This window comes from Lygodium microphyllum, chromosome 10, assembly GCF_053477565.2.
Source record: "Lygodium microphyllum isolate KBCC chromosome 10, Lygodium_microphyllum_v1.1.10, whole genome shotgun sequence".
Lineage (NCBI taxonomy): Eukaryota > Viridiplantae > Streptophyta > Polypodiopsida > Schizaeales > Lygodiaceae > Lygodium > Lygodium microphyllum.
The window spans coordinates 10,021,573-10,043,966 of record NC_141144.1 but is presented as its reverse complement, the minus strand read 5'-3'; positions in this window follow the sequence as shown (position 1 = coordinate 10,043,966).

The following is a 22,394-nucleotide window of genomic DNA, read 5'->3' as shown; positions in this document are numbered from 1 at the left end:
GACCATGAGCCATGCTCTATCCATTCTTCACTGCTAAGAGTCTAGCCAAACCAATTATATCCGAAGCGAACATTACAACACGGCCTCATCTCTTGGTTGGAACTAAGATGAATTGAGGATGTCAAAAGGGCTTTCACACCGGTTTAATGTAACTTTCATGGATTTAGAACTTTGGAAATCATTTCATGTAGAATATGGAGGGAGTCATCTGTTGCATATATCACTACATTGTATAGAGGGCGCAGACAAGATCCCCCCAAAGACTCACACATCCTTAACTTTTAAGAACTATTGCCTTGGCTTGTCCTTTGAAGTGACCTTTACATTATATATATGTAGGTTTTCAATTTAAAAAAATTTATTATGATTAGAAAACCAGTCAAGAATTAGCAAACTTGTAATACGAAAACTTGCTCCTCATATCCCAAATATAAAAATGGAAGCAACAATTTGCTATTTAAGGTGTTCAACAATGGGACTACCTTGAGGCACAACATATAAGAGCAAAACACAAGGGCACCAAATACCTTTTTGACAAACCTGGTATATAGACACACACATACACACACACACACACACACACACACACACAGAGATTTTGCTCATTCTTTCCTTGAATTTGGTCCCCCTCTCACACCATAAGGCTTGGGTACCTTAGGTGTAAGGTCCAACTTTGTCGAGGGTACATCCTCGAATATTTGTAGCCACTAACTAGCACACAACAAGCACATGTGTATGCTAAACTTAGGCTAAAGCATACACTACATTAAGGCTTGCTTAGGCTTAGGCTTAGGCTTAGGCTAGGATTAAGGCTAGTCTAGGTTGGGTTTATATATAGACTAGGCATACACTAGATATTGGTACACTAGGTTACACTATGCTAGGCCAGATAGCCATTAGCTTTAGCTTAGAGGCTTGGGTTGCATTAAGCACTAACTAGGCTTAGGCAAAAATTTCAACTATACCAAGCATAGGTATAGGCATCGATTATGCATATGCATAGACTTTTATACACATTAGATAGGCATGGGCCAAAGCATAGGCTACACATACACATAGGCTAGCCTACACTATCCTAGACTAGCCTAGGTTAGCCATAGTGTAACCATAGTGAGAACCATAGGCTAGCCTAAGCATAAGCTAGGCATAAGATAAGCATTGGCCTAAGACTAAGCATAGGTTGGGATAGGCCAGGCTAGGGTATGCTAAGCATATGTTAGGCTAGACACAGGCTACACTAATCTTAGTGTATGGCTCACTAACACCTCGCCTAGCATGTGCATACCCTTTGCATTGTAGATGCCTAACTAAAGCTATGCTTATCTTATACAACAACCTAGCCTAACATAAGCCTATAGCCTATGTTAGCTACCGTATGCCTAGCATATAGGCTATCCTAAACATTGGCTATGCATAGGATAGGCTAAGCGTTGTGCCTATGCTTTATAAACACTATCAATACTTGAGACTCAAAAATTTATATTATCTTTTTGGTACTACATGGAATATGTTATGTGCAAATTATTGGTACCATTATGAAGGCTTGCAATTGATAATATATAGGTTTTCCTTTCATGTCGATGGAGTAGCTTTGATTGTCTACATGATGGTGGGAGAGATACTTTTGGGGACAACCATTTTGTTTGTTAGTTTGTTAGCAAGCCAATGAAAATGATAAGAGAGGCAACACACTAATTGTGGACTTTAATTCGAATGAGGTTTTCTTAACACTACAAGAGAATGGGGCGATAGCAACAGTGATTTGCGATGCAAAATAGCGGCATCATTATTTGCATTGTAAATAGCATAGCTAATTAGCGACGCTAATCGAAAACCTAAGCACGACAGTTGCTGCAAACATTTTCAAGAGAGAGTGAGAGAGATCGTTGCTTTGAGAGGAAGAGAGAGAGAAAGAGGGAAAGAGAGAGAATGAGAGCTTATCATTGCCGTTGTTGCTATCGCTGCCGTATGCAAAGAAGAGGGAGAAGTGTGCAAGGGAGAAAGAAAAGACATCGCGAAGAGGAGGTGGAAAAGAATTCATCCTCAAGCCTTTGAGTTAGGTAAGATGCCTCTTATTGCCTTGTTTTTGTGTTTTCTTCTTTTCTTTTTTGTTTTTCTTTGTAATGAGATGCACTAAAAGAGAGAGAGAAAGAGAGAAAAGAAGAGAGGGAGAAGAAGGAAGGAAGAGGAAGAGAGAATGAGAGAGAGAAAAGGTAACAAAGAAAGAGAGAAATAAGATATGAAGGAATGGTGAGAGAGAGAGAGAGAGAGAGAGAGAGAGAGAGAGAGAGAGAGAGAGAGAGAGAGAGAGAGAGAGAGAGAGGGTAACAAAGAGAGAGAGGAAGAGAAAAACGAGATATGAAGGGAGGGAGAGAGGAGATTCATGAGTAAGAGAAACAAAGAGAGAGGCAACAAAGAATGAGAAAGAGAGGAAGAAAGTGAGGGGGGAGAGAAAGTAAGCTGATTCATTTTACCATTCTTCCATTCTGTGAAAGAAGGAGCACCTGAGAACGCCAATTCACGGACCAAGCTAAACTTTTTTGTATATCATTCTGAGCAATGGCTGCTGCTGTTTTGTCAAAGGAAACAAAAAAGGAATAGTTTTTTTTTTTGAATTATATGGAGATCAACCAAATGAGGGGGGAGAGAAAGAGAGACAGAGAGTGAAAGAAGACATAGAAAAAATGAGCGAATTTTCATTTTTTTATTTTTTTATGTTTGACTTTTCATTTCTCCCCTTTTCAGTTTCCCCCTCTTTCTTAAGCGGAACTCAAATTTATCATATCTCTTTCCCCGCTTCTTCTTTCCTAAAAAAATTTTACAGCCTCATTGTTGCTTGCCTTATCCGTAACCCTGTAAAATTTCATTTCCTCTGCACAAACACACAGTGAGTTTAACATGTTTTATGAGAGCAGAGCTTGTTTTACCAAAGCCCTAAGATTTTCTTCACAAAACTTTACAGATATATTGTTCTCTTCCATGGATATTCTATGATAAAGTTTTATCTCGTTTGGACAAAACCTATGCAAGTTATGTGTATTCTCTGATATGTAATATCTTTTGTTTTGGTACTCTAGGAATCTCTTACAATCAAGAACAATGATATTTTGAACACTCAACTCCTTGTTCAACATCTTACAGTTTCTTTGCAAACAAAGTTATATGTATGTTGTCTTGTTTTTTAATGCTCCATTGTTAAATTTTATCTCGTTTGGACAAAATATATGCAAGCTATATGCATATTGAGTTTTCCTTTGTTTTTTTACTCCAAGAGTCTTCGAGGGTGGAGAACAACGATTTTTTAAAAACTCAACTTCTTCAACATCTTTGGGCTTCTTTGCAAAGAGAGCCACAAGTATATTGCCACTTTTTTATGTTGCTCCATGGTTAGGTTTCAACTCATTTGGGCAAAGTCTATGTAAGTTATATGTATGCTTTGACTCGATATTTCTTTTGTTTTTGTACTCCAGGAATTTGTTAGTGAAGGAACAATGGTCTTTTTATAAGTCAACTTCTTGTTCAACATCTCTGGGCTTCTTTGTGAAAAGAATTATAGGTACAATGTTTTTTTAAAATTGGCACTCCATTTAAATTTCATTTCATTTGGAGAGAACATTTACAAATTATACACATGCTAATATGTAACTTTTCTATTTGGTTATCATAGAGTCTTTACGAAGGAAAAATATCAGTAACATACTTGCAGTGGAGGTCTTCAATAGGAAAGATAGTGGTTGTAATTGGATTTACAATAAGTATTATAAGTTGGATTGGATTTTGATGCACCCAAGTACTCGAGGGAGCTTCAAGATTAGGTGTAAGGATGTTGCAAACCCTAACAAACATTGGAAAGGTAGAATCTTAGAGTTCAGAAAAGTGTTTAATGGAACAAATACAGTAATAGAAGTGTTGATCCAATATATTTATACACACAAACAAATCTCTATACATGACAAGAACTACATTGCATATTATAAACAAAATAGTAAGTTTTTAAATTTTATCATTGTTCATTCTTTTGCATCAGAGTTGTTTTTAAAAATTTTTGCAGTATTCTAATTCAATCTTGTTTTACTGAGAGCTCTATATCCATCAACTTTGCATGAATGGCATAATGTGGAATGTTTTAGCGGCAAGATACATGTTTGACATGAAGACATAGGTTCTTTGATCTATAACAATAACTCTGCAAGTCAACTTGCAATTCAAAATATCTTTTTTTATAATTCATTGTATGTAGTAGAAAGCCAGAGATTGCAGCATGTCCCATTGCCACCACTATCTAGTGGTGAATGGTTGATTGGTTGCTTGGAGTTGTCAGGAGCATGTAAGTCCATAAAATCTGACATTAATAGTGCTATGAAATCCATCACATGCTCCAAAGATGTGCATCTTAGTTAGTTTATTTCATTCTTATTTTTTGCATATATGTTTGATTCATGTGATGTTCTGAAGAAAACAAAGATTACTTATCAATGCAAGTGTCCATCCGAGGCATGGATGAGTCAGCTGGTTGAGTCTTGGCAAGTCAAAAGAACGCATTTTGATGAGAGGATTGAGTGCAGTGTCAACCAATCTGATTTCACATTCAAGCAAATTTTTTTTACTACTTTGAATGCATTGATTTAATTGGCATAGGTCTTGCTTAGATGAATTGTTGTGTTATTCGCATTTACTTACCATTATTAATTTTAATTATAGGTATTTCATCACTAGATAAACTCTATGCATTCACTTTGGATATAGAAAATGGCAATTTTTGCAAGGGGAGTGGATCAGCTTGGATCAAGATACTCGAGATGAGATACATACAACTCTCATAGATGTGGTTACCTTGTGGAATGGTCATAATCCTTTTGTGGTCAATGCAGAGAGCCATTGGCCCATTTCTTTTATGAGACAAGAAATCCAATTAATGTCCAATGAGCCCCTCTGCAACTTCTATTTCAAGTTAGATAATAGAAAAGTTAGGATTCGTAGTGAGCAATCCATGACATGTAAACAATGTGCTTCTCCACATATCTTTGAGATAGTGGAATCCTCATTAAAATAATTTATAAAGAACAAATATAAAAAAAATTTAAACTTTTGAGTACTTGTAATTTATATAGTCTTAGTTTACTGTGATCCAAGCGTGCGATAATACATACTATAATTAGTCAATTGTGCTGATTAAAATCATAATTAAATTGTAAGTAAGAGTCCTATAATCTATGCAATATTGTCTTTGCATAATCATATATTGTAGCTTGTCTCTTCTACTTATTTCTTAAAATTAAATATTAAATTAGATCCAAGGGATTTTGAAGGTCTTTTAGATTTATTTTCTTAAAAATTTTCTATATTTTTTGTAGTTGGACCTGAATATACTTAGCAATCCAAGTATATTCGAGGCTATAATAATGTAGAATGAAGCATTTGTATGTATGAGTAATTTTAACGATTACTTTAAAGTATTGAAATAAAGAAACTAAGGTAAGAGTTTTAATTTGAAACTTTAGGGTTAAAAAAAACCTTTATTTAAAACCCTAGATACGTAAAAGCTATAACTCCAAACTCATTTTCACTTTCATTCTCTACTTCCCTACACTTGTGCTCTCCTTCCTCTCTTTGTGTGCCATGGCTACCACTTCCGCCTTCGCCGTATGGATTAGCTCTATACGCTACGCACACATAGGAGACTAGATGTACCCTAGGTTTTGTGCAACCTTGAGTCTAGAGAGCTTACTTTCCACCGTAGACCCTAGCTCTATTATACTGGTATCGTTTTGTGATGTGGCAAACCCTCTCACCTCCTCTATTATGAACTCTGATCTGAGATGCATCCCCATAGATTTCTTATATAGTTTACGTGCTGGATCAAGCCATGCAAAGGTAATAAATTGAGCCCTCGTGCATGTGGGGCAGTATCTTCGCACCAAAGTCGTGCCCACCTCATCCTAGGACCACACCACACTGGATCTCATCGAGCGTGATGCAGCATTTGCCATATATGTTTTGTGCACTGAGATGCAAGAGGACAGTGAGGAAGACATCGACACACCCTCTCAGCCGGCTAGAGTATTTCGAGAGGGAGCTTGAGGAGATCACACTCGATCCAAGAGTAGAGGCAATACAAAGCTTAGCCATTGTGCATCTACCTCCTTGCCCTGTTGAGTCGCTGACAAGAGATGAGCACCCCTCGCTTCTCTCCATGCTATCATCATCGAGGGGGTGGAATATTTACTTATGCAAGATGTACTAGAAATTTTGGAGCTAAGGGAAAAAGAGCTATATTGTATCATGGTGCATGATGTACCTGATACTTTTATAGATTTTAATATACAAGATGCGCCAGCACATGTTGATGAGGTGGCTCGATATGATGGCACAAGTGTCGATGACATCTCTACCATTATGAGCATCCAAGAGAGCAGATTTTGAATGCAATACCATAGTATGAGATCTCAGATGAAGAGTTCGAGCGGTCGCAAGAATGCATTTTTGGACCTCGACCCGACTACGCAATACCTTCCCAAGAGAGAGACGAGGGTGGCCTAGTTGCATAAGCAGACCTGGATGCTCCATTACAACAACATATAGATGATGTAGAGAAGGTAATATTATCGTATTAATGTTATTGGATTCGTGTAAAATTTTACCAGTAGGGCCTCTAGGGCATCGAGAGTGTGCACATAAAATTTTGTCAGGAGGGCCCCAAGAACTGCCTTGGCCAGCGGCTCGTGTCTGGGGGCTTAAATCTGCTCATGTCTGGGGCCTGAATTTGCAGATGCAGGACCCACGCGAGCCTCTGCAAATTCAGGTCCCCCAGGCGCAAGCCTCCGACTAGGGCAACTCTAGGGGCCTGATCCCAGCAAAATTTTATGTACACACTCCCAATGCCCTACCCTAGTGGTAAAATTTTACAAGAATCTAATGTATATATCTTTAACACACTCCATGTATAGTGAGTTTGACACTGAACTTGTGTGATGCAAGACATTGTCTATATAGATGAATTTTCATCTAGACAAGGTGGCCGATCTGGTAGCCAAGGAAGGGTGCAGGACTCGGCATTGAATGAGTATATTGGCCAGCTTGTGAGCGACATTATTGTATTCCATAAGATATGTTGCCTGGCTTTTACTGAGAACTTCTTGAAGTTGAGGGCACTAGTGAAGGCTATGCCCTTCAAGACCATCCCAACAAACTCTAGCTTGGAGAAAGTAGTGTTGCTTCGACGTTCGAAGCTTCTCTACTTATTCTCTAGTACTAGGTCTGGGCCACTTTTTTCCATGGTGGCCCGTGGCATGGTTGCTAGTGTTGAAGACCCCAATGTCATCAAACAGGAACTCCTAGGGAAATCCCAATGCTTAAATCTTCATCTATTTATTCAAAATTATGGGCTTTATTCATGTAATTTTGATCCTCTTGAAATTCCATGACACCATCATTCAATGCTTCAATAATGGGATCTTTCTTCTTATTCTTGGCTATTAGGAGACAATCTTGTAATAGTAGACAATTTGTTAATTAATCCCCTGTTTCTCTTAGAATTGGGCAAACAGTGTCCCCATGTATGCTGCCTGGGTGTTTTCTCAATATACCTAGTGTCAAAAAGGCTTAATAGTGATACGTTGGGCATAAATTGCTAAAAGTTGAGAATCGCCCATTAGATCAATCAAGTAACTTTCAATTGCTTCTTGGAGAGTAAGCAATACTTAGCTTGATCATCGCCCCCCCAGAGCCCTTGCCTGGTTCCTTGAAAAGAACTTGTGATGATGCTGTAACTGCAAATCTTGTAGTATTTCTTGCACCAACCTAGAGAATGGTGTCTTAGGAATAATCAAGTTTTCACTCTTCTGGAATTTTCCTATCTCACATAGTGCAGCTATGCTTGGTCTCCATCTTCACTTCTTATGTGTTGGAGGATGTGTATTACCAGCTAGAGCAGTAGTAGGAGAAGGTGGAGCAATTGGAGCATGTGGACCACCATTTCTAGACAATGGCGAACCATCATTATTGACCACACTAGGGCCACCATTGTTGGACACATTAGCACCACCATTATTAGCTGCAGTAGGGCCACCGTTATCGTCCACCAAGGGACCTTTGTCGCTCACAGTACGCTCATTAGATTCGGAAGAGTGTTGATATCTTACTCTTGCAAGCGCCTTCTTGATAGGAAGCTTGGAACATGAAGGAGAGACTTGACTTAAGTATGAAACTTTTAAACTTATTGTGGTGTAAGTGAACTTTAAAATTAAAAAACATAGTTTGAAATCGACTTTGAAAAACATAGTGACAAACCTTTGAAATTTTAAACAAAATTTGCAAGACATCTCATGTTAAAGATAGGAGTATTGATGTGTCATATCCTAGGTACCCATGCTCTCTTGTGGACTCTAAATGCATCAAAAGTTTTATCTTTATCTAGGTCTCCACTTCTTGCCATCTCTCTCTTGGGTTGCCAACCATTTTACGTGGCGTTGTCTAGCTGTGATGTTTTCATATCTTGCTTTTCTCACTTCATATATTACCCTACTTATAAATTTTGCTTGAGAGGTTTTGAACTTCTTTTCTTTTTTCTCGTATCGTATCTCTAATCTCCTATACCACCATTGTAATAATTGCCTCATAGAATTGGAATCATTGATGCCTCCTCCATGATCGAAGAACAGCCAGCTTGCCAACAATGAGATCGTTCCATGCCTTGAGTTGACCATACTATCAAACTTCCTTGATTTGCAAAGTATGAACCATGTGCTTCAAGTATATGTTGCACAAGAAGAGAGTTTAGAAACTCAAACTAATTCGAAATGGTGATATTTTTCTGTAATGGTGACAATACTGGCCATGTAGTGTGTTATACTATTTGTAGTCCATGCCTCCATCATGGATTTATGAAATTTAGCAACTATCTCTTTAAATGTATTGGCATCACCATCCCTAAACCTCAACTTTTGTAAGAGAGCTACTAATCTATCTAGGTGTATCCACACGTCTGCCTTTGCAATCCTTGTTCATCCCCCATTGCTCCAATCCGGAACAGCAAGGTGCAACTTTTTCCATGCTTCGTACTTCTCTTGTTGTTTTACAAGTATATTGCCTTCCTCATCTCAAGGTGGAGATATAAACTTCCTACAAGTATATTGCCTTCCTCATCTCAAGGTGGAGATATAAACTTCCTAGCCTTGGGTCTACCAAAGCATAGTTTACAAGGGATATCTCCACTCTTTCCCGATTTTTTCTCATCCTTTTTTATTTCTACTTGGCTCCCATGCAATCCAACTTCAGAGAGGACTTGTTCTACCTTCTTGCATGTAGCATCAACTTCTGACACAAGCTGCATCTTGTATGTAAAGCATATATATTCATATACTAGCTTCTCAATTATTCTAATCAAACAATGCAATGTGTAAAAGTGAACCCTTGTTAGTGTATTTCCAAAATAGGGTGCCAGTTTGGATCCACTAGAACTAGCATTCCATTTCTCATGACTTTTTGATCACATGTTGGAGCACCTTGTTGTCTTTCCTTGGCAAACCATTCTTTCTTTCCATCTTTCCCTTTCTTCCTAGTTCGCATACGTTGTATACATGGAAATTTTACATTCGCTGCATTTGATAAACCAAACATACACAGTGACTTCAATGTTTTTAAATCACCTACAAGATGCCATTTAACTTTATAGTCCCCAAACCCCTTGATGTGCAAAATTGCTCCATTATTTTGTTGTTGAATAAGACTGGGTATATTAGTGATGTTAAAAAAATCTTTAAGTACTTCATGGTCCTCCTTTGGTACTTCAAATGCCACAAGCTACCATATTTCATTCTCTAAAGTATAAAGGATGGTTTTCATTGATGTTAGGATCCAATGCTCGATTCATAAGTGCTATACTAACACGTTTAAGTTTTTGCCCCTCAATAATCTCACTCTCATCAAGTTTGAGGATAAACTTAAGCTTGCCTCTACATTCTTCCATAGACATATTGTAGAACTTGACCATAGCAATCTGAACCCTACATATATCCCCAATACAAAGTTGTTGGAAGCATTCAATACAAATGAAACTTCTTTGGGACCATACTTCAATATGTATGTATTTTCTAGATGCGTTGGCTCACCAATCAGTTCTAAAACATTCTCATTTAGTTGTTTTTAAGCCTTTTTAACGTGAAATGGTTTTGGCAGAGCCATTACTCGCTTAGTTTTGAAGACTTGCTTAAATCCTGTATCCAATTGTTGATAGAGCATACTATATCACTCAGAACTCATTCCCACCTTGCCACATAATCCTTGAGCATCTGTAGCAGTAAACAAGTTGCTCACATCCCTAAGATGTTCACTTGCGACACCATCTACAATGTTCCTGAATTTATGATTTTCCAATGAATTTTTTACCGTATCCTTGCTTAGGACTTTGGCAATAGTATCATTCTCTGCATGAGGGAACATATTTCTCATTGTAGCAGATTGAGCATATATATCCATCTATGATATTGTCCACTTCCTTTGGTTAATTGGTGAATTGGTTTAACTAATCGGATGCATTGACATGCTTCTTTTTTTTTTTAAAATGGGCCCAATCTCCAAAGTTTTTGTGAGCTTCCTCTTTATGTTTTGATTCTCCTTCTCCAAGTCCATAACTTTAGACTATAACTTCATATTTTGCACGTGTGTAGCCTGCATAGCATCTTCAATGACAAACATTGCTTGTTGTAGGCTCTAGTTCTCCCTATCCTTCTTAGCCAATAATCTATCCTGTTCCATCAAAGATTGCATATTCCCTTGTAATCTTGTCTACATGTTTGTCAAGGTTTGATGAACCCCTGCTAATCCTTGTGTGACAAGTCTGCATGTGTATCCATACAATCCTTCATTGCCTTCATAAACAAACTTTAGAAATGATGTAAGCCCTTCAAATTGTGGTGGCCTTTGGGTGACTAGATCGGGTGGATAAATGCACCCATCAACCCAAAGGTCCATCTTTTTTTTCCTTGCATTTCTTTCTTGTTGCATCTTGTATCTTATTGAATTATCCCTTTCTATAGTTCTTTTGAACATTGTTGCATATTCATCCTCCAATTGAAAGTGAATATCTCTCTTTCTCTTGGTACATCCTACACCTGCATCTTGTAAAGAAAAATATATGCCAATTTTAACGTTACATAATTACACCCCTTTGATTAATAGGATTCGATGGCAAATTTTTGATCAATAACAAGAATGTCTAAATATCTGGGAGCTGCATGTCAGTATCAATCCAACAGCATACAGTTAATTCTGGACTGGCTCAATTTACATAATTACACCCCTTTGATTCACTATATCTGTGTTCTTTTTTACCCAGTTGGATCTTGTCTCTTTCTCTTGATTTTAGTCATGATAGACCCTAATCAACCCCTAATCTGCATGTAGTCTTAGTTTTTAATCTACCTCTAATCAGTATCCAATCTTATCTTCTATTCTATCCAAAACTCTCTCTCTCTCTCAAAAAAAAAGAATTGATCAAAGATATTTAAACACATTTATACAAAATCTTGGCTAGTGGAGAACAATAACATCATCTTACCTTCTACTCTAATTTACTTACTCTCTATCACTTATTTTCTTAGTTCATTTCACATAGTCCTCTCTCTTTCCACCCCCCTTCTTCCTCTTTCCCTCTCTCTCACTCTCTCTCCCTTTCTCTTTCTCTATGAATTGACACTTAAGGATTAAACAATAACTATGAAGAATAATAGCATCACATATATTTTTTTTAAAAAATATACCTCCATTATCACTTGATTGCCTGTAGTATAGATTGTTGAAGAGAAAGATATCTTACAACACAGTACTGAAGAGGGAGATTGCTTATAGCATGGTAGAGAGTGTTGTAGATAGTACTGAATGTTGCTTCAGAAGAATTTGTTTGTGAGAAACCATACTCTAGAGGGAAGGAGAAGAGTACACAAAATTTCAAATAAAACTAGAGCTTTGAGAGGGAATGAAGAAATGCCCAAAAATAGGCATATACTTGTCTAAAAACGATAAAAATTTACAAGGAAACTCTCGAGTCAAAAAGGTGTCTCTAGGTTAAAAATAATCTTAAAATATGATGTGTACGTTATTTTATATCATTTTTTAACTTCTTCCCTTTTAAGAAGCAAGAATGAGAATGATTCTAATATATTTTCATATTGAAAAGTCATGAGGATATTAAAGAGTCATATATTAATGATTGGCTTTGTTTTTAGAGGAAATATAATTGTATTTTTTTATAAGGATTTTGAGAAAAAGTGACATTGTCCTATAGTTTGAGAATAAAATAATAGGTGATATCTATTGAAAATACAAATACGAGATTTACTTGATTGTAGAATATCTCTTATTCTAATATTATTTTGGAATCTCTTTTTAGAGAGAGAGAGGTGAGAGAAACCCCTTAAGGGGCAAAAAAGAGTCCATATTTCTCCTAATGGTAAAGATTAAAATGGATGAAGATCAGCAATGAGGGGAATAAAAACATATTGTTTGCCATAACATAGACCAAATGGAGAACGATTATGATTAGAATGTCCAAGATTGCGGAGACATATCTTAATCAACATGTCTCATATCCTTACACTCAATTCAAGCTAGCAATCAAACAAAAGTGTCACTTGTGCATAGAACACATATGATACTTCAACAAGTTTCAATCGGAGATCATTGACCAAGCAATCTTAAACTTTGAGCAAACAATACAAAAAATTATATATCAATCATGCTTTACATTCGAAAAGTAATTGAATATCATATACAAAAATATTAACATATTCTTGAAATTTGCATAGAGAGGTGGCACTTTATCCCAAGAAATGCACATATTGCAGCCTGTTTAGAAGAGTTTATGGACGTACGATGGATGGAGTACTTGAGCCAATGCACTAATTGGAGTGCACACTGCATACTATACCCTTGATACTAGAGGAGATAGTGATCCTTTCGGACCTTCCTCCCATCTTGGAGCCTAAGATGGAGGCAATGATCAGTGCATTAATGACCATGGATTCATTGAATTTTACTCTTTTATAATAAAAATTTCTTGTGCTCCTCAAGGCTACTTCTGATTATTTTTTTCAAGTTGCTAAAGTGTCATATATTACCACTTGAAAAAACAATGCCTAAGTCCTGTGATGATAATGTATGATTGGTATTACGAAAACTTGGCATTGACTACAACAACATCCATGCATATATCAATGATTGTCTGCTATTTTGAGGAGACTGTGGGACTATGGAGACATGTCTGAAGTGTAGTGCTCATAGGTATCGATAGGACTTGCAAGGGCAAACCATCCCTTAGAGATTTTAAACACTTTTCACTTATATCGCATATACATTGCATGTTTTATATGTCGGGCATGGCGAGCTTGAACGTAGCAGCATGCACAAAATAGATCTACATATGAATACATTTCCACGCATTGTATGAGAGTCAAAGAATCTTTGGCTCAATCTAGCTATGGATGGTGTGAATCCATTTAGTCTCTCCGCTCAACTTCTTACAATGTGTGGCATGTTAACTACAATATCCTGCCATGGATTTCTATGAAGAAAGGACACCTAATCCTTAGCTTGCTCATTCTTGGGTGCTACAAAGTCAAGAACATGGACATCTACCTTCATCCATTAGTTGATGAGCTCAAGATTTTGTGGGAGGAGGGGTTTGTTGTGAAAGACATGAGCAAGTATGATGGTCAAAGTCCGCTAATATACGAGCCATTCTCATGTGGACCATGTATAACTTTTCAAGATTTAGGGAGTCCTCAGGTAAGTGGGCCTTTGTTCTCATTGGTGATATCTAATATAGCTCATTCAAGTTTATGTTGACTAGGTAGGGGTATTGTGACAGGTTTGGTTATCTCAGGTTATTATGTATATCCATAGTGTGGGTCGCAATTAGACTCTTGAAGGTTATAGACCATGAAGAAGATATATTAAGGATATGCCGCTTTCTTACTGAAGGGTCATGAACTAAGAAAAGGTTTTCTTGGATGACCTCCAACACGATGAATATCCAAAGCTGGTATGAGTTGAAAATTGTCCACAAGAAATCACATCGAAGCAGAATGTGATGGTTCTCAGCTTTCTACAAGTTGCCATATTGGACCTACTTACAAATCAACCATTTGTTGGATTCCACGCATATTTTCAAGAATGTTGGCAACTTATTATGGGACCATATAATAAAAAAGAGAGACACTATAAGGGCAGGAATGGATTTGAAGGAGGTAGGCAAGATGGAGGCGCTTTGGAGCACTAATGGCAACTTACAACTACCTCATGCTCCTTGGATTCTATCCACTAAAGAAGAGTGCATTGTGAATAAAATTATCAGATCTATTTTCGCACACCAACGGGTATGATGCATTCCCTAAAGTCTACTTTTTTTAAAGACAACTAGCTACTAGGGCTGAAATCCCATGATTCGCATAAGATATGTCAAGTTTGTCCTGACCTTGATTACAAGTAGCCTCAATATCTTGCTATTTAGTATCTACTCAATGTTCGTAATCCTTCTCCATTTTTGGCAGTTTGTACTACCGATTGCAATCACGGGGTGCCTCACAAGGTGATTTATCTATTGTTGAATTTAGTGCAATGAATCTCATAGAAGGAGATCAAGACATCCTCTATTGAATGCACAAGGCAGGGAGAGATGGAGACAGTCTGTCTCCTTGAGAAGTACCTACCCACCACGAGCATACTCACGATACAAACTCACCTCTTGGTGCATCTCATGGATGAAGTGGAGATTGCAAGCCCTTTCCAAACTACGTGATGGATGTTCTTCTTGGAGCACTTCATGAAAATCCTGAAGGGCTTTATGTGACATCAAGATCGGTCAGAAGATAGCATGGCTAGTATCAAAGGCATTAGTGCATATTTTAGAGTGGCTACTGATTGTGGATTTAGACAATAGTATGCTATGGTCACTAAAGGAATCGTTTTTATGGAGAAGTGGCTCGCTAGGTACGAGTAGGCCAGAAAATATTGGGAAGAAGCACAATTAGAATTTCAATGTAGTACACACCATTGACCGATTCGATATCCTAAGGCATGGAGAAGCCGTCGCGATTTATATCTATGTAATGGTTATCTCATGAAGGGATAGAGGTCTCTACCCAGGAGTGGGAATTCTCGTGGAGATGTAGTCCAAAGGTGATCACAAGCTTTATTTGCTATTGTATCTAGATTTTATATGCAACAACTAACCTAACCGTTTTGTTATTCAATAAAAATCTACAAGGCAGCGTGGTCGCATGAGTGATATTTCTATGTTGAGCGCATTGACAAAAAGTGCTTCACAATGGATTGTGGTGTCATAGCAAAGTTCAAGCAATAGAGACGACAGTAGGTCGTAGATCCAGATATTGTAGTAGATGAGATGAAGTATTTTGGAAACTTGCAAAGTGTTATCTTAGTGTATTACCACACCTTCCCCATGATCATATTCAATGATGTAGAGTGTTTTAAAGTAGTATTAGAAGAAGCTCGGGAAACCATTTGAGGAGGCCCATCTAGATTTTTGGAAACACATTCCGAGAAAAAATGGATGGATCTGCGCGACACGTTTGTCTTGTCAGGTCATTGTGAATAGATGCATTACCTATTTTTTTACTTTTTTCACAATACAAAATAATCACAAATATTGATTTACTCTTATGTGTGATATTGAATAGATAATCTTCTATCCAAATCCCTAATAATCTCCTGACGATTCTTCGGATGGTTGATGACAGCTTAAGACAACTTGAAGGCTACATTAATAAGGTCCATGTGACCATTGCCAATGTGGAATGCATTTGGACCTTAGGGTCATTCGGTTTATGGGTGGCAACCTAGCTATCAAGTATTGCTAGAAAGACCATGGATTTTACAAGTAGACTGTTAGGTTGATATACCCATTGATTGATTGATCTTTGGCAGAGGTGCTAGATGTGTGGTAATAGATGCATATCCTAAATCTCCTCAAAGTGAGAGAGTTCCTTTATCATTGTCAAAGTTAGACACATTAGATGCTCCATCTGTTAGTGAGAGGTCATCAAGTGAATCTAACAAGGGGTCCACTACAAAGGATATCTACCAAGTAATCTTGAATGAGCCAATAGAAGCTCAGGAGAGGATATAGGATGCAGATGTAATTGAGTTAGACCTTGGCAAGATGAATGATTCACGACCAATCAAATTAGGGTCCATGCTTAGTTCGGAAGAAAGAGAAGACTATGTGTCCTTGATTCAGGAATTCCGCAACATCTTTGCTTGAAGCTGTGATGAGCTGAAAGATACTCCTCCCATCCTAGCTATTCATACAATTCCTTTAAAGGAAAGTAGCTTCCATGTGTATCAAAAAGTGAGGCGTATGCCTTTTGAATTAAGGGATAGGCTATTTAAAGAATTGATAAAGCTGCGGAAAGCTGGCTTGATATTTCCTGTTCAACACACAAAATGGTGTTCACTAGTTGTTACCAAGAAGAAAAATAATAATCAAATTCAACTTTGCGTAGATTTCAGAGAGCTTAATAAGCAAATAGTTAATGATTACTATATGTTACCATTCATTGATCAGATATTGGATCAGTTGGCGGGTAGTAGGAAAATCTATTTGTTTATGGATTGCTTTACTTGGATACAATTAAATGGCTATTGCAAAGGAAGACAAATTGAAAACAATGTTTATCACTATCTTCAGTACTTTTGCATATTATGTGATAGCCTTTGGTCTATGCAATGCACTTGGTTCTTGGCAACAAACAGCTAATAAGACTTTTGGTGACATATCTCGACAGGTGTTAAAAGCCTTTATTGATGATATGTGGGTAGCCACCACAAGGAAATGACAGTTGATCATTTTAAGTAAATGGTTTGAGCGTTGTCGACAATTCTGCATTGCTCTTAATCCTGGAAAATGTGTCTTTGGGATTCCCTATGGGTTGTTATTGGGCCATTGCGCTAGTTTAGCTAGTATTGTGGCTGACCTTGAAAAGATAAAGGTTATAGTCATTATGACCCCACCGCGTACTCCAAAAGAGGTACACATCTTTCTGTCACGGTGGGATATTATCAGAGATTTATCAATGCATTGGTAGAAAGAGCATTACCATTGATGAGCGTCCTATATCTTTTAACTATCTATTTGAGTGTAATGGCCAAGTTTCCTTTAAGGATGTGAAGTAGAAATTAGTGAAAGCACCAATTCTAAAAACACCTAAAAGAGGTGAAGTTTTCTATATATTTTCAACAGCCACAATACATAGTATCAATTGTTGTTTTTAGCCCAAATTTAGGAAGAGAAATAGTATCATCCAATTGCCTTTGCTAGCATGAAGTTGGGAATATCTAAAGTCAACTATACATACATGGAGAAATTGTGCCTTGGAATAGTCTTTGTGATGAAGAAATTTAGACACTATATTCTCTATGAGAAGATCGTATTTTTCACGAAGGTGGAAGGCCTTAGACTATTGATAAACAAGTTGCAGTCACCTACTGTTTAGCAAAGTGGCTATTCACTTTGCAAGAGTCCAATTATGAGATTAGAAGTAAGCTACCAAATCTACAGGGTACTGTGGAATGTCTTGTGGATTTTAGGGAGCCAAAGGAGATTCTGGCTGAAAGAATTTATATTGAAGGTCTATTCAAGATTGATACAGCTTCCATTTCTTCCTAGTATGCAGCTATAATGCATTGTTTATCTACAGGAGGATTTGGGGCTGCTCTATCAAAGTCTGAAAAGAGAAAGATTAAGCAACAAGCATTATACTTTTCAATTATAATGGGTGTTTTGTATCAGAGAGGAGTAGACAATATTTATCATTGATGTGTAGTACTTGATGAGGTATCATTCATTCTTCTGAGGACTACCATGACTCAACATGTGGGTGTTTTGTATCAGAGAGGAGTAGACAATATTTATTATTAATGTGTAGTACTTGATGAGGTATCATTCATTCTTGTAAGGACTACCATGACTCAACATGTGGGGGATAGTTTGATGGACAGCTTAGCTCTTAGAAGGCTCTCCGTGCTAGATAATGGTGGCCATCGATTTTCCAGGATGCTTTTAGCTATGTTAAGTATTGTGATGTGTGGTAAAGACATGATGCGAGGGAAAATTGTAAGCCGATAAACCCTATTTTGGTCACGTTACCATTTGAAAAATGGGGTATCGATTTTGTGGGACCAATATAGCCTTCATCAACTACGCATAGCAGTATATTATTGCAGCAATGGACTACTTTACAAAGTGCTCATAAGCATGAACCATGGTGAAGGATAATACTAAAGACAGCTAGTTTCATTAGGGAACAAATTGTTTGCCATTTTGGTTCACTGAAGGAGATTGCGTCTAATCGAGAGACAGTCTTGAACAAGGTTATAGTAGCCTTGACTGAAGCTTCAAAGATTAATTACAATAAAACTACCCTGTATAATCCTCAAGTGAACGATCAAGTTGAGAGTACAAATAAATAGTTGGTGGGAATCTTATCCCAAGATAGTATTGGAAAGTAAACATGATTGGGATAAGAAATTATATGTGGCAGTGTGGGCTTACAACACAACATTCAAGAGAGCCACACCCACACCCCATTCAAGCTAGTGTATAGGGAGGAGTGCATTCCACCATTGGAAATAGAGCTGCCCAATGTGCATTTTGCTCTCAATCATTCGCTAAGAGAGGTAGAAGAGTTACAAGAAAGATATACTTCTCGTGCACATCTTGATGAGATTCGATTGTAGGTTTTACTACATCAAGAAGTAGGGAAGAGGAGAATGAAAACCCTTCATGACCTTCAAGCTAAGAAGTACAAATTTGTGAAAGGTCAATTGGTGCTATATTATGATGCTTGTCGTGAGCTATTCCCAAGTAAGTTGGAACCCAAGTGGGATGGACCATACAAGATTGTACGTTTAGAAAAGAATGGCTATATGGCCCTTCTAGCAAATTTACAAGGGGTAGAGTTTAAGAATAAAGTTAATTTTAATAAGATAAATCCTTACTATGTGTAAGGACGACTGACGTTAGGCTTGGTGCCTATACAAGACCTTCAGGATTCAGCTTTAACTTGCAATAGGTACCAAGACAAGCTGATGGGACGAATCATTCCCTATCTGGAGCATTTGTATCTAGAACAACATTACCACCAAGGTTGAGTAATCTGGTGGAGTAAAGGGTATTAGGTTATTGAGTGGCAAGAGGGAACTTTTGTGTGGAAGATTAAGGTCTATTGCCACCATTGTTAATAAATTTTGACTAGCATTCCTATCAAGTTCAGCAAGGAAGGAGATATTGTCCCTATTATACATCCTCTCTCTCGTCTTAATTTTGATTATCATAAGAATGAGTGAGCTGATTAGTATGGTGTGGCCTATCACTGAAGACTAGGTTTATACTTTGTATTCTAACGGAGCTTCTAGAGGGCCTGCTACACATGCAAGCATTGGTGTGGTCATAAAGGATCCTCAACGTCAAGTTGTTATGAAGATGGGAGTCTATTTAGGACCTTATTTTATTAATAATATGGCACAATACAAGGCATATTGATCATGGGGTTGAAGATAGCCCGATGTGGAGGTATCTGCTAATTATTGATTAAAGGTGACTCACAGTTAGTAATCAATCAGTTGAATGGGACCTAAGTATATGGGATCCCATTTTATGAATATACCACCGTGTAGCTTTAGATATGTTGCATCTCTTTGAGACAGTGACTTGTCAATTAGTTTCTCAATAGCGGAATCACTTTGTGGATTCCCTAGCTAACTATGCTTTCATTGAAGATTTCTTTTTCAATTGTGGTGTAGGGAAGCCTTTACAATTACCTCCCAACATTAGCCCTAGACTACTTTGGGGTCTTATTGTTGACATGTCATATTTCAACCTCCAATGGTTAGTTTGGGTTATGAGTTAGATAGCCAATGAGCACCTTCCTACTTTGTCATGGATGCATCGGATTGTGTATCGTCATATTCATTGGACACCCCTTGCTATTTATGCAAGGGAACTAGCTAATAACATGATGCACCTAGTATAGGGCCTAGGGAGCCCTTATCCTTAGTTGGTTTTGTGCTTTAGTAGAGTTATGTCAGGACCAAGGGTTCGTTTCAGCAGTACACAAATGCGTGATAGTAAAGTGTTTTATTCCCTAAGGCTAAGAGGGTCATTTTTTAAAGGTTCTAATGTTTTATTCCTTGAGGCCAAGAGGGCTAGTTTGTTGATTGTGCACTGTTATATTCATTTAGGCCAAGAGGGCCCTATATCTATTTGGTGTGGGTGCATTTAATGTTTTTCTATTTTAGTGATTGCATTAGATAGGTTTAACGAAGTGCCTGGAGGGAGCCTTTACTACAAGTGAGCTTCTTGTGGCCATTCTAGGTGGTGTCATCACCTTTTTGAGTTTTTTTCTTAAGCTGATAATGTTATATGTGTATGTGGGGGTTGTTTTCTTTTTGTTTATGGGGATCAACAATCAAGACATGAAGTCCTAGGGTTTGGTTAGGTGTATCTAAGGGAAGTTCAAGTAGTTGTCTACCTCCTATCAAGACATTGTCAGGCATTAAAAGACCCGTTTTCAAAGAAAGTGGATGAAGCATATGTGAATTAAGTAGTATCCAATGATGAAATAGCAATAATGCAATCATCAAAACTATACTCCAATGCATTTATCTTCTCTATCTTAATATTGAAATTAGGCATAATCTCAACGGATGTTGCATTTTCTTATACTTTACCCTTGCCTTTCTCATTGCACATTTTATGGAACTATGACAGCTTAATGTGACCTTGTTCTCCACAATAATGACATATCGAAGAGGACTTAGGACCATGGGATTTATATGGATTGCCCACAAGACTAAGACTTATCCTTGTTAGGCTATGAGTCTCTACTATGGTTATTATTACCATTTTTACCTTATATCACTCATAAGAGTACAAAATGTATCCCTTCACTTTGGTAGTGTGATAAGTAAGAATAAAGGCTCTACATTATCCTCAAACTTGATACCTTGCAAGATAAGTTGGCTAAAGATAAAGTGGAACTCATTCAAATGAGTAGACATATGAGTTTCCTTCTTCATGCGATCATTCCACAAGCTTCTTCAACCAATACACTTGAGATGTAGGACTTTACTTGTCATAAACATCACATATCTTTTTCCATAAATCATACACACCACCAGTAGTAGATATAACATTGAGATACACCTTCTCAAACAAAGAGAGTATAATCATAGACTTGCATAACTCATTAAGTTCATCCTGGATATCTCTATCCCCAATTTTTAGGCTTTATATCCCTGGCTTTCAATGGCCTAATCTACTTGTTTTGCACCAAAACTACTTGCCATATTTATGTCTTCCAAAATTGAAAGTTATTACCATCAAGATTTTCAAGTTTGAAAATAGCAATATTTATTTCTTGATATATCGGAAGTAACTGCCAATACATTTGCAAATGTCTACAAACTACAAGAGTATGGGCTATTTTATAATTATAGAAAAATAGTTTCAAAATTGAGCCAAAAGGGAGGGCAAGAGCTAGGGAACAAAAGAGTATGTAGTTGTCCACAAACAATAAGCAATAGAGCACTCAAAGAAATTTCTCCTAAATAGTATTCAATATTTTTGTCCATAATACTATAGTAAATTACCATATCTTAGTAGATAAATGACAAAAAAGTAAGACCCCATTGTTAGAAATATTTGGGTAGCAATTCAAGATATATAGAATACAACTAGTAGTGTAGCAACCAAGTACCAATCAATATGGGTCAAGCATTTACCACTGAAACCTACTGTCAATGATAGGTACATGGTATCATAATGCTCAAAAGCAAATTATCCCACAAGAGTCAATGTCAACAAGAACAATGCATGCAAATATCAATTAAGCATGTACATAGGCAAGAAACTTCTATTGTTTTTAAAGAATCAAGATCTTCAAAGAAAAATACAAGTGTCTCACATTGGAAGTGAATCCCAGATGTTCAAGAGCCAATAAAATCTCAATACATAATGCTCATAACATTGAAGCAACCAAGACACATGATAAGTATATTGGAGAGTATATACATCCAATATGTCTTCAATCCACAAGTGAAGGATCACTGAAGCAAATGTTCAAAGCCCAAATGCATCCAATGGAGGTCAAATGCAAGGCTCAAAGTGCATCTTAACCATATACATCAATGCCAAGAATCCATATGAACATATAGAATATCGAGAGCACTTCTAGACATTCAAAGCATAAAGCTTTACTCTTGTATACTTATTATCTAAACTATTATTACAGCAATAAGCCCTTCTCAAATCAAGCTAAATAAGTTCTATCCAATCCAAATAGAATCTAAAAGCATCCCCATAACATCCATGCATCAAA